The 18,038-nt window shown below is 40.4% G+C and overlaps 1 protein-coding gene across 4 annotated transcripts in view; it reads left to right on the top strand.

Annotated features, from left to right (window-relative positions):
• Nucleotides 1–18,038, top strand: part of c1qtnf7 (C1q and TNF related 7) — an 89,391-nt gene that overhangs the window by 16,049 nt on the left and 55,304 nt on the right. For 3 of the 4 annotated variants that reach the window (XM_073064978.1, XM_073064977.1, XM_073064976.1), the window contains exon 1: nt 14,918–15,137. The exons of the other annotated variant lie outside the window; for it this stretch is intronic. The gene's annotated coding sequence lies outside the window, so the exon portion shown is untranslated. Of the gene's footprint in view, nt 1–14,917; nt 15,138–18,038 lie in introns of those variants that run through there. 4 annotated transcript variants of the gene reach the window in all.

The raw sequence follows: 18,038 nt of genomic DNA, 5'->3' as shown, positions 1-18,038 counted from the left end.
AACATAGACATCTATAGCACATTACAGGCCCTTCAGCCCACAATGCTGTGCTAGCCATGTAACCTATTCTCAAAACTGCCTGGAATTTCCCTGGTGCATAGCCCTCTATTTTTCTAAGCTCCATGTACCTATCTAAGAGTCTCTTAAAAGACCCTATTGTATCCACCTCTACCACCATTGCTGGCAGTGAATTCCACACACCCACCACTCTCTGTGTGAAAAACTTACCCTTGACATCCCCCTTGTACCTATTTCCAAGCACCTTAAAGCTGTGCCCCCTCATGTTAGCCATTTCAGCCCTGGGAAAAAGCCTCTGGCTATCCACACGATCAATGCCTCTCATCATCTTATACACCTCTATCAAGTCGCCTCTCATCCTCAGTCGCTCCAAGGAGAAAAGGCCAAGTTCACATTGTACTGTATTGTAAAACATTGTATTAATGCTTAAGTTTGTCAAAATCAGAAATTGAAGATTAATTTTCAGTGCTGGAAAGATTGTTTGGAAATCATTATGTGAATTAGTTGGAAATTTCTTAATGCAATGTTAAGAAGTTAGTGCAGTTTGAAACAGACACAAAGGATAGAGTAGACAGACACAAAATGCTTGAGGAATTCTGTAGGTCAGGCAGCATCTATAGAAAAGAGTAAGCAGTCAATGTTTTAGGCTGAAACCCATACTTAGGTCTGGAAAGCAAGGAGGAAGAAGCCTGAATAAAGATGTGGGGCATGGGTGAAGAGTCGAGCTGGAAGATAATCACTGAAGCCAGGTGGGTAAGAAAGGTCAAGCACTGGAGAAGAAGGAATCTGCCAGGAAAGGAGAGTGGACCATAGGAGAAAAGGTATGAGAAGGGGACCCAGGGGGAAGTAATAGGCAGTGAGAAGAAGTGAAAGGTTAGAGTGGGGAACAGAAGAAGTGGGGCAGTGAAATTTGTTTCCTGGAAGGAGAAACCAATATTCATGCCATCAGGTTGGAGGGTACTCAGATAGAATATAAGGTGTTGATCCTTCATCCTAAGGATGGCCTTGTCTTGGCACAAGAGGAATTCATGGATCGACACGTTGGAATGGGGATCAACTATTCTGGGTTGGGTCTTGAGGCAGTGATCATAATATGATAGAATTCACCCTGAAGTTTGGGAGGGGAAAGCTAAAGTCAGTATTACAGCAGAGTAAATGGAATTGCAGAGGCTTGAGAGAGGAGCTGGCCAAAGTTGATTCAAAGGGAACACTAGTAGGGATGATGGCAGAGCAGCAATATCAGGAGATGAAAAATGAAGGTAAGCTAGCCAATAATATCAAAGAGAATACCAAAGTTTCTTCAGATATATAAAGAGTAAAAGAGAGATGAGTGTAGATATCGGAGTGCTGGAAAATGATGCTGGAGGTGTAGTAATGCGGGACAAGGAAAGGGTGGACAAACTAATTAAGTATTTGCATCAGTGTTCACTTTGGAAGATACTAGGAGTATGCTGGAAGTACAAGAGTGTCAGGGATCAAAAGTGAGTGTAGTTACCAAGGAGAAGGTGCTTGGGAAGCTGAAAGGTCTGAAGGTAGATAAGTCACCCCGACCAGGTGGACTGTACCCCAGGGTTCTGAAAGAGGTAGCTGAAGAGACTGTGGAGGCATTAGCAATGAGCTTTCAAGGACCACTAGATTCTGGAATGGTTCCAGATGAGTGGAATATTGCATATGTCACCCCACTCTTCAACAATCAAGGAAGGCAAAAGAAAGGAAATTATAAGCCAACACACACAAGATGCTCGAGGAACTCAGCAGACCAGGCAGCATCTATGTAAAAAAGTACAGTCGACGTTTCGGGCCGAAACCCTTCGGCAGGACTGGAGAAAAAAAGAGATTTGAAAGGTGGGGGAAGGGGAGAGAGAAACGTCAGGCAATAGGTGAAACTTGGAGGGGGAGGGGTGAAGTAAAGAGCTAGGAAGTTGATTGGTGTAAGACACAGAAGGCCACAGAAGAAAGAAAAAAGGTGGGGAGGAGCACCAGAGGGAGTTGATGGGTGGGCAAGGAGATAACATGAGAAAGGGACAAGGGGATGTGAAATGGTGAAGGGAGGGAGACATTACTGGAAGTTTGAGAAATCAGTGTTCACACCATCAGGTTAAAGGCTATTCAAACAGAATACAGTATAAGGTGCTGTTCCTCCAACCTAAGTGTGGCCTTATTCATGGAGGAGGCCATGGATGGACATATTGGAATGGGAATGGGAAGTGGAATTAAAATGGGTGGCCAATGGGAGATTCTGCCTGTTCTGGCAGATGGAATGTAGATGCTCGGTGAGACCCGATGTAAATTGGGAGACTGTTTCGCTGAGCATCTACGCTCTGTCCGCCAGAACAAGCTCTGGGTCTGTACTCACTGGTGTTGGGCGTGGCCAAGTGGTTAAGACATTGGACTAGCGATCTGAAGGTCATGAGTTTGAGCCCCAGCCAAGGCAAAGTGTTGTGTCCTTGAGCAAGGCACTTAACCACACATTGCTCCAGTCCACCCAGCTGAAAATGGGTACCAGAAAAATGCTGCAGTCTACCTCGTGATAGACTGGCGTCCTATCCGGGGAGGGGAGTCTCATGCTTTCAGTCGCTTCATGCCACGGAAACCAACATAAGCACCAGCCTCATGAGCTCAGGACAGACTTTAACTAACTTTAACTGTACTCACTGGAATTTAGAAGAATGAGGGAATTGAAACCTCATTGAAACCTAATGAATGACCTAGATAGAATGGATGAGGAAAGGATGTTTCCTATAGTGGGGGGGGGGGGGTCTAGGACCAGAGGGAACAACCTCAGAATAGGCGGATGTCTATTTAGAACTGAGATGAGGAGGAATTTCTTTAATCAGAGGCTGATAGTTTCTTGATAAGAACTTTCAGGACTTGAAAAATTATGGGCAGAAAGCAAGAGACTGGGGTTGAGAGGGAAATGGATCAGCCATGATCAATTGGTGGAGTGGCCCTGATGGGCCAAATGGCCTAATTCTGCTCCTCTGTTTTATGGTCTTGCAGACTTAAACATCCACTTTTTCTTAAAAAGTAAAGAGCACACAAAGAAATAAAAAAAGATGAACTGATTTTCATCCTCAGTTATAAAATGATTTGCAGCTATAAACAGAATTAGTAAAATAATAGGAATAAATTATTTGAAGCCTTAATGTAGTGAGTGCATTCCAAGACCATGACCAGGTGGTGAATTTGACCTAGAATGTTATCTATTTACACGGATCAGGGAGATGATCTTCCCTAGCTGATAATTGTAGTAACTTTATGATCAAACACATAATTAACATGCATCTGCCCCAGAAAGAAATTCCATCCATGACTAATTCAGCCATTATTAACAATTAATTTAATTCCCCATGGTCTAAATTAAGCAATAGATTCCCGGAAACTTTTACCATTTTTATCAATATCCACCCTGTGATAAAAATTTGTAACTGAAATTAGTTTTCCCTGTTCTTCATCGTGCACAGCTGCCAAGATCTCCTAGTGTGTCTGTCGTGCCACTAAATAAATAAGAAATGTGAATATTTCTTTCATGAAACCAATGATTGGAAATGCAGATCAGATTTCAACAGATGAGAAGTACATGGATATCATACTGATTGTATAGATTCACAGATTATCGGATAGATCAATAGCGACTGCATTTAATATTGTGAAATATTTATAAGGGGCTCCAGCTGCCAAAATGGCACGCTGATAACCAAAATAGTCCAAATATTTGGACAAAAGCTACTTCACTTAAGTAAATATTTGGATTTCTGAAGAATTCTAGCTGACAGTATATTTAGATTCTCTACTTCACTGCAGTCAGTGTAAACTAGGGCAGACAATATCTTTCAAAGCAATTTACATTCTTGGAACAGTATCCTAATATGAAAGATTTTTTGTTTAGCTCTGTGGCTAAAATTATACAGTCCTGTGGTAGATCAAAAAATTTAGAGTGAGGATTAAATGGAAACCTATATCACTGCAGCTGTATAATTGCTGAACAATATCACTAGTCAAGAAGGAAGAGGAAAAACAGAACACAGACCAGTTAAGCTGATTTAAAAAACAAAAGTGCTGAAATCCATTATTATCGAAGTGATAACAGGGTGTGTAGAAAGTAAAAGTGGGATCGGGCAAGACCAACATGGATTTGTGAAACTGAAATCATGTTTGAAAATTCCATTTATTAATGCTGTATCTTCTCAATTTGTAATCGGCAGATTAGACAAAGGCAGATCAGTTGATACGATATTTGGACTAACAGACGGACACTTACAAGATGCACCAAAAAGATCACTAAACAAAATTAAAGCATAGGGTTGCAATGCTATTTTGGCAAGGATTGAGTATTAATTAACGGACAGAAAATAAAGATTAAGTAATAATTGCTCAGTTTGAGGCTGAGAAGATATTCTGTTTAGAAGGGATCAGTACTGAGATGGTAGCTGTTCACTAGGCACAGTAATGACTCCAACGAGAGGATCACTACACTGACACTGCAAATCACTGTGGCAACGTAGTTGTGATGTGGATGCAGAGTGTCTTCAGTGGGGTTAGACCAGCTAAGAGATCATGTGACCAAGTGACCAGCCTCACTTGGCCTCTCCAACTAAGTGAGGAGGCCAGAAGAATGCAGATACAGGTCATCCTGAGTAGAAAAAATAGGCATTTTTAAAAGGAGGAGAGAGTGAAAAGTATTAGTGTTGCGAGGAACCGACGTGCACTAGAATACAAATCGGTCTTAGTTTACATGTGCGCTGACCAGGCAAGTAGGAACATAAACTACACATCTCACGTGTTTTTGAGTACAGTAGTGTAGAAATATTGTTCCAATTATATAGGGCCCTGTGAGATAGCATCTGGAATACTGTACATAGGTCCAATCTCCCTAACTAAGGTAGAGTATACTGCAATAGGGAGAGGCCAGCAAAGCTTCACCAGATTTATTCCTAGTTTGTGGTATGAGGAGAGTCTGAATTTAGACAACGCGAAGTGAACTCGAGAAAACATACAAAATTCTTGTGGAACATGATAGAGTAAATGCAAGAATCATGTTCCCATAGCAGAATCTAGAGGGTCACGGTTACAAAATAAGGGGCTGGCCATACAGGACCGGAATGAGAAGAAATTTCTTCATTGAGATGTAGTGCATTTATGAGATTCCTACAGCCCTGATTGAAAAGCTACAGAACCTGGGCCTCTGTACCTTCCCCTGCATTTGGATCCTTGACTTCCTAACTAGAAGACCATAATCCATGCCGATTAGTAATGATATCTCCTCCTCGCTGACAATCAACACTGGCACACCTCAGGGGTGTGTGCTTAGCCCACTGATCTGCTCTCTCTACACCCTGGGCACAGCTCAAACCCCATCTATATCATCAGTATCATCTACTGATGATACAACTATTATTGGCAGAATCTCAGATGGAGACAAGAGGGCGTACAGGAGTGAGATACATCAGCTGGTTGAGTGGTGTCGCAGCAACAACCTTGCACTCATCATTAGTAAGACCAAAGAGCTGATTCTGGACTTCAGAAAGTGTAGAATGAGGAATCACAAAGCAATCCTCATAGAGGGAGTAGAAGTGGAGAGAGGGAGCAATTTCAAGTTCCTGAGTGTCAATATCTCTGAGGTTCTAAACTAGTTACAACATATCGAGGCAGTTATAAAGAAGGCAAGACAGCAGTTATATTCCATTAGGAGTCTGAGGGGTTTTGGTATATCATTTAAAACACTCAAAACCTTTTACAGATGTACCATGGAGAGCATTCTGACTGGCTGCATCACTGTCGAGTATGGGATGGGAGAGAGGTGGGGCTACTGCACAGGATCAAAAGAAACTACAGAAACTTGTAAAATTAGTCAGCACCATCTTGAGTACTAGCTTCCATAGTACCCAAGGTATCTTCAAGGAGTGCTGCCTCAGAAAGGCGGCAGCCATTACTAAGTATCCCCATCACCCAGGGCATGCCCTTTACTCACTGTCACCATCAGGTAGGAGATACAGAAGCCTGAAGGCACACACTCAGTGATTCAAGAACACCTTCTTCCTCTCTGCCATCCGATTCCTAAATGCACATTGAACCCATGAACACTACCTCACTTTTTTATTATTTCTGCTTTTGCACTATTTTAAATTTAACTCTTTAATACACAAATGAAGAAGAAGAAGAAGAAGAAGAAGAAGAAGAAGAAGAAGAAGAAGAAGAAGAAGAAGAAGAAGAAGAAGAAGAAGAAGAAGAAGAAGAAAGCCTTTAACTCCGAGTGGAGTCATCGGGACGCCGTCGTGACGGTGTTTTTTTTAAGCAGGCTTTCTTATTTTTACGATGTCGAGTTGCAAGCTCGACGCTCAACCCAGCATGGATGGAAGACGTGCAAGGGAGTCGGCTGGATTCGAACTCGGGAGCCTTCTCTCCGAAGTCCAGCACTGATGCCACTAGGCCACCAGCCGGCCTGTACACATATACGTACTAACTGTAATTGATTTACTATATTATCACGAACTGCATTGTACTGCTGATGCTAAGTTAACAAATTTCACGACATATGCTGGTGATATTAAACCTGATTCTGATTCTGACTACTCAATTGGGTTGTGAGGCTCAGTCGCCCAATATATTCAAAGAGGAAAGCAGTAAGTATTAACTGAATCACAAGAATACAAGAAACGTCAGATCCTTCAACCATGCCCCACCATTTAATAATATCATGGTTAATCCATTCTAGTCTCATCTCCTTTACTGTGCCTTTTCTCCATGACCCTCTGTTCAGAGTTCAAAGTAAATTCTATTATCAAAGTACATATAACCGTGAGATTCAGTTTATTGTGGGCATACTCAACACATCTATAGAACTGTAGCTATAACAGGGTGAATGAAAGATCAACCAGACGACAAATTGTGCAAATACAAATATAAATAAATAGCAATCAATAATGAGAAGATGAGATAATGAGGTAAAGAGTCCTTGAAAGTGTGGAAATATTTCCATATTGGGGCAAGTGAAGTTGAGTGTAGTTATCCCCTTTTATTCAAGAGCCTGATGGTTGAGGGGTGGTTAACTGTTCTTGAAGCCTCTATTCCTTGATCTATCAAATATTTACCCATCCAGCTTCCACGACCTAATGCAGCAGAGAGTGTCAGAGACCGCCCTGTGCAAGAAGAGATTTCTTAATAGCTCAGTTTTAAATGACTGGCCCTTTATCTTATAGTTATGTCCCCTTGTTCAGGGCTCACCCAGGAGTGAAAATACCCCAGCTCCTACTTAGTTCCTTATATGTTTGAATATGCTTACCCCTCATTCTTCTGAACCAAAAGAACTACAGGTTCTTCGTAGGACAAGCCTCTCATCCCAAAAAATGAGCCTGGTGAATCGCTTCTGTACCCTCTCCGTTGTTGCCATCTTCTTTTTGGGTAAGGAGACCAAAACCACCATTGTGGCAAGAACCTCCATATTTTAAAATTCCAAACCCTTCACATTGAAAGGCAAATTACTTTCTTTTTCTTAAGAACTAGCTTTTTAGGGTGTGCGCATGGCTCTTTAAGGTACTAAAAGGAACTCTTGCATAGAATGTACAAGCAGGGATGTGATGTTGAGGCTCTATAAGGGACTCGTGAGACCACACTTGGAGTATTCTGTGCAATTTCGGGCTCCTTATTTTAGAAAGGATGTACTGACGTTGGAGAGGGTTCAGAGAAGATTCACGAGAATGATTCCAGGAATGAAAGGGTTACTGTATGAGGCACATCTGGCAGCTCTTGGGCTGTATTCCCTGGAGTTCAGGAGGATGGGGCGGGTGGGGGGATCTCATAGAAACATTCCGAATGTTAAAAGGCCTGAACAGATTATATATGGCAAAGTCATTTCCCATGGTAGGGGAGTCTAGGACAAGAGGGCACGAATTTAGGATTGAAAGACATCCATTTAGAACAGAGATGTGGAGAAATTACTTTAGTCAGAGGGTGATAAATCTGTGGGATTTGTTGCCATGAGCGGCTGTGGAGGTCAAGTCATTGGGAGTATTTAAGGAAAACATAGGTTCTTGGTTAGCCAGGGTATCAAAGGGTATGGGGAGAAGAGAGGGGAGTGGGGATGACTGGAAGAATTGGATCAGCCCATGATTGAAAGGCAGAGCAGACTCAATGGGCCGAATGGCCTACTTCTGCTCCTATATCTTATGGTCATAAAAGAACCAGACAGATATCACAAAAAGCCAGAGTGAAGAAGAGGTAAAATATCTGTTATGATGTTTTTAAACAGTGGAGTAGACATCTTTTTCTTGTGTTTTTACCACAACAAGCAAAGCAATGACAAGAAAGGAAAGCTGCCGGCATTGTGCACTCAATGACCTTTATACATTTCACAAAGTGTGTTTCCTAACTGACAGCAGTCACCAGCACCATGGGGTACATTAGGGAGTACATATGTACGCTGGGTGCTCCGATTCCCCCCCCCCCCCATTCCAAAGACATCCAAGTTAGGGTTAGTAAGTTGTGGGTATGCTATTCTGGCACATCGACCTTTACAGGATGCCCCAAGCACATCTTCAATGCAAACGATACATTTCACTGCGCATTTTCATATTTCAGTGTACACGTGATAAATGTGTAAAATTCACCGGAGCACCTCATGATCCCGCCCTCTATTTTCATCACCAGCAGCATTAAAGGGGGATTCTGTCAAAATTGTAACAGTGGGGCTGGCAAAGCTCAAAGGAAGCTAAATCGCTTATTGCTGTGGTTTCATTCAAGAACATGCACTAAATGTACACGCAGAATGAAAAGGAGAGAGCAAGTATGGTAAACACGTAGAAGCACCTTCACAATTAATACTTCCTTGGTTGTGTGGCTAGTTTGCTTGTAGTCATTTTCTTCACCAAACATGTTCAAGAAGTGATTAATGGCTATGTACAACTCCCTTTCCCAGCTTGCAAAGTAGTAACAAAGAAATAGTTTTTAAAGACCTTGCATTTGAAAAACACAGGGCCCTCATAGGTTCTAAAATCTTGCCTGAGAGAAAATGGAAGTACAATACCAAAACCTTTGCATTGCAATCGCAATTTAATTTAACCACAAGGGATCTGTTATTCCATTAAACCAGATGCTTTCAAAGAACGATGTTGATTGACTTTCTCCACCTGTGCTCTACAATATACCACTGTCGGAACAATTAAAAGCTAGCTTTAATATGCTTTCCCTGACTAGGAAAGGAGGAAAGTGTACATTCAAGATTCAAAGTATGTTTATTATCAAAGTAGGTGTGCAGTATATAACACTAAGATTCGTCTTCCCCACGATAGCCACGAAACCAAGAAAATTATGGGACCAGTTTAGAGAAAAACATTGAAACTCACCCCCAATACGCAAACAAAATTGTGCCAACAGCAACAAAAAATGAGCAAAAAACACAAGAGTAAAAACACAAGAGTAGTTCAGTTCAGCTGAATTTGTTATCTGCAGGCCATCTCAATCAAAATTGCCCAAAATAGCAACAAAACAGCAACCAGAAACCGGAAGCACATCGTAATGGGAACAATAGAGTCCGATCCACAAACCGCATCGAATAAACCTTTCCCAAGACCCAGAGCTCTGGCATCATTTTCCAACAGTATCGTGAGAGGGAGGATACATTCAAATGCAGGGATCTTCCATCAGGAACAGTAGGAGAGAGGGAGAGAGACCCTCACAAGCAGACACCTTCCTCCGGCAGCAGCGAGCAAGAGGCTGGTAGACGGTGCTGAACACCCGCTCGCCTTCTGCATTCATCTCGATGATTTCAATCCCCCTCAGACTTTAATCGGCGAGACGGGCGAGAAATGGAGTTGATCATTGTGGGCTTGCACCACATCTCCAGGCTTCCTTGCTTTAAGGCCACTCGAAGCCTCACAAAACCCTCTCAGAGACAGCAAAGCACCAGACTGCTCACTCGTCCCGAAACCACACCACAAAAATGTTGATCACAAGCTCCCATATTTGAAAGAAAAAGGAGACGTAAAAGAAGTTGCTTTCGGAACTGTCTGGAGGGTGTCGCCCTTGGTCGTGTATTCTGCTGGAGCCGTCTTCTTCAGGAAAAAAATCAACATACTTGAACAGTTGATGGCCCATCAGTGAGGCATTGTCTGAATCTGGATACATAGAGGATACAGTAAATCCAGGTAGAGGATACAGTAAGGTCTGGGTGCATAGAGGATACAGTGAGATCTAAGTAGAGGGTACAGTAAGATCTGTGTACATAGAGGATGCAGTAAGGTGTGAGTACATAAAGGATACAGTAAGCACCGGGTAGATAGAGGATACAGTAAATCTGGGTGGAGGATACAGTAAGGTGTGAGTACATAAAGGATACAGTAAGCACCGAGTATGTAGAGGATACAGTAAATCTGGGTGGAGGATACAGTAAGGTGTGAGTACATAAAGGGTACAGTAAGCACTGGGTACGTAGAGGACACAGTAAAACTGGGTGGAGGGTACAATAAGGTGTGAGTACATAAAGGATACAGTAAGTGCCGGGTACATAGAGGATACAGTGAGGACTGGATTTGCTTCTTCATGCACCCAACGTGCTGAGTTAACTATCTGCTAGTTGGAAGCTTGAGAGCTGAAAGGTGGAATTCCAAGAGGTGATCCTGAGCATGGACAGCAAAACTGACAAATGATGGGATAATTTGAAAAAAAGGGAATGGACAAGTGGCCAGAAATGGAGGATTACCGAGATGTTAAAGGTAGATGAGGTGACATTGGTAAGGAGATGGAGGGATCTGAAACCAAAGGGAACATTTGTAAGAGTGTGATATTACTGGTCCAGGAAACAAGTTCAGTAATTATTGAATGAGTGAATAGATGAAAGAGCACAGGAAATGGATCACAGAGTCTTAGGCAGTGTTGTTTGAATAGAAGGAAGGAGTGGCAGGAAATGTGGATTCCCAGTTATGTTTTTTTTATTTGCATAGATAGACTTCTTTTGCACATTGATTGTCAGTTTTTGTGTGTTTATGTCTGGTTTTTCATAAAGTTCTATTGCATTCCTTTTTTCCTGTAAATGTCTGCAAGAAAATGAATCTGGTAACACATATATACTTCATTAAGTAAATTGACATTGGCTTTTGTAAAGGTTAAATCTGAACATAGCAAAGCTAGCCAAGTTTATTTCAGCAGCAGGTTAGCTGAGACAAGAGCTGAATCGAGTTGTAATACAGAACTAGAAATTAGTGACCTTGCAGACAGTTTGTGTGTGAGCTCAGTGTCTGGCTCTGGGTCAAATTGGCCAGCAAAGTTATGAATGATTTGGTTCAGCATCATGCAGGTGCCAGAGAAATAGGCACATTAGCTAGGGACAGTCTTTGGTGAGGACTGAGGATGAAATCTTCAGTTGGATAAAACTTAATCTCTTCCTGTACTAGGAGTTGGATGAGGAACTTCTCAATGAAGTGCATGAGCAAAGAAAACAGCAAAAAATACCAAATATCCAGCAACTTGAAAGTAAAACAAATAACTCTTTGTGTATCAGTGAGGTCTAAATGATCATTGTTGTTCTTTATCACTTTGAAGGTTAATTGCTCGGCTCATCCAGTTTCAGAAAAGAGCCCTACAACAAGAGCAGGACTTGCAAAAGCATGAGGCCTGGATATCTGGGAAGAAACTTCATCGTAATGTAGCAGTGAAATATTTTACACTAATGGAAGAATGAGGTAGAAAGGGAGAGTGCAGAAGAGATTCGCCAGGACGTGGCTTGGGATGGAGGGCTGTAGTAATGAGAAGTATTTGGATGGAGTGAGTTTATTTTCACTACAGCACAAGAGGCTGAGAAGTGACATTCCAGAGGTTTTTAAAGCATGGAGGTTATAAAGAGGATGGATAGCTTTCTTCCCAGGACAGGAATGTCTAGAATCAGAAGACACATGTTTAGGATGCAAAGAGAGGAATTTAAAGGCGATTTGAGGAGACTTGTTCCTATAGTGTATGACTCATGATTCTATGTATATCATTGGACATTCTTTGTCCATTTTATGGGGAACTCAGGAGCCTATATCATGCCTGTAAAATAGGCACTGGGCCAATGAACCAATTGGAGTATTTTGTTCACTCTTTTCATAAGCTTTTCCTGTGGATTATCTGAATATCTGTGATAGCTTTGATTTATTCAAAACATAATAAAATGGAATTATACACACAGACACTGGGCAATAAGGTTAGAGCATTCAAAACTGGGATTTGTTTGACAGACTGATAACTGGTTCAAAGTTCAAAGTAAAATTTATTATCAGAGTACATACATGTCACCACATACAACCCTGAGATTCTTTTTTCTATGGACATCCTTAGCAAATCTATAGAACAGTGACTGTAAACAGGATTAATGAACAACAAACTGTGCAAATATCAATATAAATAAATAGCAATTAACAGATAAAAAAAGATTGGGTATAAGTGGATCATTCTCAAATTGGCAGCCTACGATTTTCAAAAGAATTAGTGTCCAGGCCCCAACTATTTGTACGTTATATCAATAATTTAGCTCAAGAGACCAAATCTAATACTTCCAAGTTTGACAATGAATGAAAACTTGGAGGGATTATGACAAGATTATGTAAAAAAAGCTTCAAGCAGACATACAAAGCTGAGTAAGTGGTTGAGAACACAGTGTCTGGAGAATGTATGCAAAAATGTGAAATAATACACTTTGGAGGACAAACCAGAAAAATATAAATAAATAAATTTCATGGGATAAATGGGATAAATAAATTTCAAAGCGATCCAGACACCTTCGTACACAAGTCAATAAAGGCCAGAATGCAGATACAGGAAGAAATTAGGAAGACACATGGTCATGGAATTATAAAATAATTTAGCCTAATGAATCAATGCTGACCATCAAGCACATTGTCACTAGTAATACAATAAAATAATTGAATCCACAACATACACACATACTCATGACTCAATCACCCTTTATTTCACTCGTGCACAAGTGAAATCATGCCTCCTATTACCACACTGTTCTGCTATTCTTATATAGAAATGGCTTATCGGTTCCAGATACTGACCATTTGGTAAATTGAGTATGTTTGAATTCCTTACTTGTGAGATCAATCACCATTCACAATGAAGGTGTTAAAAGTCAATAGAAACTCCAAGCTGACAACCTCTTCGAGATTTCCAGCATCTGCAGATTCTCTCTTGTTCGTAGCTGACAACTGATGACACTGTGAAGTTAGTAAAACAATTGTCTCTTAGTTGTTGGGTGTATTTCACATCATTCTGTCATTCCTATCCCGCCTGTCTCCAGCACTCCTACTGCATAAAGGAAAGTTATATCTTCTAGATTGATAAACAAGAGAAAATCTGCAGACGCTGGAAATCCGAGCAACACACACAAGATGCTGGAGGAACTCAGCAGGCCAGGCAGCATGTAGAAAAAGAGGACAGTCAACATTTCGGGCTGAAACCCTTACGGTAGGACTGGAGAAAAAAAGCTGAGGAGCAGATCTTTATGGATAGTTTGATGGCTTTTAACGTAAGATTACATTTAAAAGGTTTTTTAGACTGATACGTGGATAAGAAAGGTTTCAAGCGATATGGGCCAAACACATGACCCAAATGGAACTAGGTTAAATGGGCATCGGGGTGAGCGAGGACCAGTTAGGCTGAAAGGCTTGTTTCCTTGCCGTGACTCTGTATTTGAATATCAGTATAAAGATGTGTTCAACTCAAAAAGGGACCTTGGTGGGGCCACAGCTAGAATATTATATACAACTTTGATTTCCTTACACTAAAAAGTTATATATTTGTCATAAGGTGAACACAGCATAGATTCATTAAACAGGTTTCAGGAATGGTGAGTTTACTGTATAAGGAAAGATTGCATATCCTCAGTATATGAGGAAACTTGCATTTACTATATGAGGAGAATGAAAGGAGATTTTATTGAAAATTACAAAATTAGTGCAGTGCTGGGCAGGGCTAGATAAATGAAGTATGCCTCTCCTGGCTGAGGAATCTAGAACCAAAGGCCACAGTCTCAAACAGACCATTTTCGACTGAAAACCGAGAGCGGTGACTCTTTTCGATCCAGTACACTCTGGAGGTCAATCATTCTTTGCATTCAAGACATTAACAAATAGAGTTCTGGATATTGGGAATCGAGAAATATAAGGTTGGTGCTGAAAAAAAATGCATTGAGGTACAAGATCGGCCATGATCTTGATGAATAGCTGAGCAGATTCTAAGGATCAAATGACTTCTGTCTGCTTCTGTTTATTTTAGGTTCCAAATGTTCTGTTCTCCACTCTAAACCAAAAATACAAATGATCCCGAATGCCTGCGTTTTTCATTGAAATAGGTTGCCTTTTGTTCTGGAATTTACAATTTAATTGGTCTCCAATAATTCTGTCATGATTTAATGTTATTCTTTTTACTGGGCTAGTGTAGCTAACTCTGGGTTATAACTCGTTATTTTAATGGCTCCTAGTACATTTATATTCCTGCCAAACATTTCAGGGGAAACATGTCTACATGTTGAGGCAAGTAAATCTGATTAATCTATTACATTTTCACACACAGTTTAGCTTAAATACTTTATAAACAAATTATAAACTTACTCGTGCGCGTATTGGTAAAGAAGTAATAAAATCTCCAGTGTTGTGCATATAAACTTTGAACTCAGAATTGTCTACAACTTGCCCTATTGTCTTTGCTCTATTTGTACTATTTCAGGCAACCCTAATTTCTTCTGACTGTCATGCTCTCCTTTGATAAAATAATCTGGCCTATTATGTTATTCTTAAACTATGCAAGCAAACAATTTGCCAAAAATGGCTGTGGAAATGTTTTTAGTTTGAGGCAGGGGGTGGGTGGAGAGCTTGGAAGGGAAAGAGGAAGGATTGTCCATTTGTAGCTCTTATGAGTAATGCATGGGATCAATCTGACAGTGAATGTATCAGAGTCTGCTGCACTCATTAGTTTGTTACAACCTGCAACTAATCACTTACAACTGAGACCTTTCTACAAGCATGTTTGGAAATATTTAAAGAAGCATTTGATATGATCCTTATTCTGAAGCGAAACTCGGTCTTTGAATAATCTTCCAAAAGTTCTGAGTAATTGCATTTGCAAGCGACTACTGCCTGAAGGTGGTAAGTGACTTCAAGAAATCTACCAAAATGCATTCGGTTTCAATGTAAAATCTTTGATAATTTGAAAATGATGATAATTTTTAGTTTTAAGGCTTGATTCTCTTGGCAAACTGCAGAATGAAGCAAGTCCAGATGTGACTTCTCAGTGTACAGACCACAGCTGGGCTGTTTTTCTGTTTTGATGAATAATTTATGTATTTCTGACAGAACTGGAATAATTGTCAGCAAATGTAACTCCTGGATTTCTTAATACTTCCGATGATTAGTAAATGAATGTCAGGAGTGGAATGTACTTTCCCCAACAAACATAAGGCAGGTTACGTTGCTTTGGATTAATACAGGAGGCTCTCAGATGGATAAAGAGAGTGTAATGATATTAAACTTAAACCTTAAATATTTCTCCTAAAATGAAGCATTGCAGAATGTTGCTGAGCATCCGATTTTTGAGGGAAATTAAATAAAATTTAGAGACTTCAAAAAGAGCAGACACTGAAAATGTTTGTGGTTCCATTATATATGTAGAACAAATCAATGTTTCTTTCTGCGTTGAAAAGGTACTTGGGGACTCCCCCAGAAAGAATACAATTAGCAACTGTAGAGGCACAGTGTTTTACCTTTAATGCACTTCTACACTTTAAAAGGAAAAAAAAACTTGGTTCAAAAATAAGATTAGCGCAAAATCTCCTAGAGAATTGGTGTAGCATTTTAACATTAAGAACAAGTTTATATTGCTGTTAAAATTAGGTCAAATGCTATCTTTCAGTTTATCAATGAATTGGATATAACTGCTGTTTTAGGCACAGTTTCCTTTGGAACTACGCTATTCTCTCATTAAAAAAAATGCATTTAAAAGGTCCGATTACCTCTCAAGATTACAACTCCTCTTAGTTGTCTCTGAAATAATGAAGATTTAGACCTGCAGTCTCTGTGCAAAACGTAATAAATTTGTGATCTTGTCCCGATTACCAATAACTGAAATATCTCTGACCAGTTAAAAGTATCTCAGCAGAATATTCATTTTCACAAGTATATTTTGTGCTTTTTGTTTTTGATGTGATTGCTACACTGTGGATGCTGAGACCTTTAGAACACAGCCTGTCTGTAATCCTGACGGCAGCTGGCAGGCTGGAATGCATCCCTAAATGTAATGGCATTTAATGACTCCAAGGACAGAATGAGAGAACTCCCACTCTTGGGTTCTCTCTCCCAGACCAGCCCTGCTCTGGTGTGAAAGTTCCACCCACATGAAGCCTGGTGGAAACAATCAGAAGCCAGAACCTGGTGAATCTGGCCTTGTGTTAAATCTCTCACCGGGCTTACTGCAGCAATGCCCGTTGAAAATTGGGGCTTTTCTCTTCCATCCACAACTGTGTTCACATTAGTTATGTTTACTGTGCCTCCCTTGAATATATCAATAATGTAAACCGTTGTAATTGCCTTCTCTTAACATATGTTTACTGGATCATGCACATCATGCAAGCCTCCAGATTTTTCTCACCTTTAACTGTTACTTGCGACGGTTTCCTCTGTGCATTCCTTGCCTTCCTGTGAACTTTCAAATTGGTATCAGCCGACAGTGGAATAATCAGCCAGACTCTAATAATCCATTTTTATCTTAAAGAATACTTCAACAGCTTTATGGATCTGAAGATATGAGGGTTGGAATTTGAAAACATCCAGTTGTTGGCATGAGTTCGAGCATACCATTCTGAGCTCCCACGAGAAAAGTTAAAAAATTAATGGAAGCTCTAAAAATATGGTAAATGAAAATCCTGAGACTGAATCTGATCTCTAGGACTTAATCATTCACTGAAGAAGATTACAAATGATTTTCCACATGATTCTAAATCAGGAATTAAACATGCAGAGATTAAAATTTTGAACATATCTCTGTATTTTTCAAATGAAGAAAGGGAGAAGGGTATCATTTGTGAGAAGCTATTGAATTTCATTACCAGAAATAGAAATGGGCAAAGTGGCTTATTTCACCTGTTACTTTGGCAAGAAAGAAAATAAGTACAATTTCATAAGATGTTCAAAGTTCAAAGTAAATTTATTATCAAAGTACCGTAGATTCCGGATTTTAAGCCGCTACTTTTTTCCCACATTTTGAACAGCTTTGAACTTTGCGGCCAATAATCCGGAGCGGCTAATGCATTTTTTTTTTCATGCCGCCTCGTAAACATTTTGCCTCGTAACAGTAGACCAATAAAATTGATGAGTAGTTCACAGAGGTCCAATGAAATTGTACGATAAATCAAGCGCACTTTCACAATTAAATTATTGTAAATCAGTCATTTGTACTCACCCTCATCAACATGGAAAACACTCGAAGCATTGTGCTACCTACCCTCTTAGTTTAAACTATATTTGTTTTCTGTACTACATCGCGGGATGCTATGACGACACACCCGGTTTCGCGGCGTCTTGTGGGAAAATGCCGTTTGCGATGAAACGGAAAGGAGGGGGTCGAGCGGCGGAGCGGCTTTGGATCTGAGCGAAATCTGCTTTTAAATGCCGTTTGCGATGAAACGGGACGGAGGGGGGAGCGGATTCCGCGAGCGGCTTTGGATCTGAGCGAAATCTGCTTTTAAATGCCGTTTGCGATGAAACGGAAAGGAGGGGGGGGAGCGGCATTACGCGAGCGGCTTTGGATCCGAGCGAACTCTGCTTTTAAGTTAAAGGTATCAATAACTTTTCCTGGTAGGCTGCAGTATATATATTTTTTACCAGTCGTTAGGAGATATTGGAATGTTGTTCAGTAAAGAAGTATACGCAACGTATATTTAAAAGTAGCCGCGTACGGGCACGGTTCGAAAAAAAGCATTTGCAATATGTATTTGTTTTTGTTACCATATGGATTTAATTAAAAGTTAAAAAAATCCTCACGTGTAATATCTT

This window comes from Hemitrygon akajei, chromosome 13, assembly GCF_048418815.1.
Source record: "Hemitrygon akajei chromosome 13, sHemAka1.3, whole genome shotgun sequence".
NCBI lineage: Eukaryota > Metazoa > Chordata > Chondrichthyes > Myliobatiformes > Dasyatidae > Hemitrygon > Hemitrygon akajei.
This window is presented reverse-complemented; position numbering and strand designations above follow the sequence as displayed.